Source organism: Talpa occidentalis, unplaced genomic scaffold, assembly GCF_014898055.3.
Source record: "Talpa occidentalis isolate TD23 unplaced genomic scaffold, MPIMG_talOcc4v2.1 talOcc4.2, whole genome shotgun sequence".
In the NCBI taxonomy this organism is placed as follows: domain Eukaryota; kingdom Metazoa; phylum Chordata; class Mammalia; order Eulipotyphla; family Talpidae; genus Talpa; species Talpa occidentalis.
In genome coordinates this window covers 110732793-110734804 of record NW_023602073.1, presented here as the reverse complement: position 1 = coordinate 110734804, position 2012 = coordinate 110732793, and positions in this window count along the sequence as shown.

The following is a 2012-nucleotide window of genomic DNA, read 5'->3' as shown; positions in this document are numbered from 1 at the left end:
TTCTTAGAAGCAATACAGTTCTCTTATGTTTAACCATCATAGGATCTTCTCTAACTTGTATTTTGACTGCTAAGGGTATTTTGGTAGGGCCTCAACACTTGGAGCTTTTGCATAGCTAGAAGTAAAGTACACACATTGGAAACTGATGAAGGACTGGAACATTTAAGAAGAGACCAATACAAATTTTCATAGGTTCATTTTAAGTAAAATATATTTGTATCATCTTAATTAAGCATCTGCCTCAGCTAAACAGGAAAACCAGGTTTTGTCCTTCTGCCATCTGTGCTATTCAACAACATATGTTGTTTCTCATGTTAAGACCTTAACAGCTGTGCCAACAAGTCTAGTTTGAAAAAAAGTAAGGGCTTAATATATTGATAGTATCTCTGCATGGATCAGCCTGTCAACAAGTCTGTCCATCAATAGATTACTTCAGCCCTTTAGAACAATTGTTCACTTAAAACATACGGGTCAAAAATAAGTGTGTTTAAAATATAGCAGCTTATCTTAGTAAGAGTAAGAATTAAAATTATGACTCTGGAGGTCTGGATACCAAGAAGAACAATGTATGACAAACCTCTTAGCCACTATGCTATATTACCTTATCAAATAACACAGGTTACAGGTACCTTTGCTCATTAGGGAGAATGTAATCATGAAAATGTTTTATGTAAACAAAGTCCCTATAGAGGTCATATTTCTAGAAATGTAAAGTTGTATGAAATTCTGAAATAATTTAGAGTTAAAAATCTGTTTTTTTTAATTTAAAAAGAAATTACATTGTTTATTAAGCACAATGGAAAACTGACAAGACTGAAGAATTAGGGAAATAGAATAATATAGGAAATTAAATTATTATAGGGTGAAAAGGGAAGAGTTTATGTCACATTAATTATTTGTAAAGTTGTAAAGAAACAGACTCCCAGAAAAGAATAATAAAGAGAAGTGTTTATTATCACTGGTACTTCTGCCGCTGTATAGTTATATTTTGTATTTTTCAAAATTTAGAGAAAGGAAGCAACCTAACTAAGATTATACTCTGTAAGTATAAGAAACAGGAAAGAACTCAGGTCTTCTGACTCAATTCAGAACTCCTTCCATTATATCATATTCCTTAGTCAAACCAGGCAGAGTCAGTCCTTCCCTTAAATTCTTAGAAATGGAGAGGGAATGCCTATAAAAAGAAGTAGTCCATCATCACTAAATCCAGGAGGGTAACATCAGCTCAAAGGGATGTAACGATAAGGAGTGACCCAGTGCTGCTGTAATGAAAAGATTTACCTATTCTGGATCTGATGAATCTTTTTCTCCATTGCCTGCTGATTGATGTATTTGACAGGAAAGACACCAAAAAGAAAAGCACAGAAAAGTGCTTCAGTATATGAATAGTTGTTTTTCTTTCTGTAAAAAACTTTGAATGTAGTTAACTTCAGAGGGGGAGAGCAGTCGATGTGATTGGGAATCAGCATACTCGGAGTCAGAAATTTTTACTTTTTATTTATGCTTTTCTATATTATTTTCAACATTTGTTACCTGTGAATATGTTACTTTTTTAAAAAGTGTTAGGGGTTTCTGTATAATGTAATTTTAAACCACTGTTTTAATTTTTTTAATATTATATAGTATTTAAACAAATTCTTTTCTAACAAATTTCATCCCAAGAGTTACTGAGTACATTAATGTTGACATTCGAGTGGATTTTCCACAGATCCACATAGAAACATTTTTATAACATGGTAGAATAGCAGTACCACTATAAAACCATTATTCGTATGTTTTTATAAGAAAGTGAATATTATAGGTCAGAATGTGGGAAACATCACTTTCTGCAATCCTATAGAAAACCTTTATACTCACATACATACATACATACCTGCTTGCATGTATCCTTTTGCTCCAGGGATAGGACATAACTTCCCTGGGTGAAATGGCAAGAGTGGGAATCAGATTCAGGTTCTTATATCAATTGCTCTGGATAGGATTTGGTGTAAGTAGTTTATTTTTAAGTCACT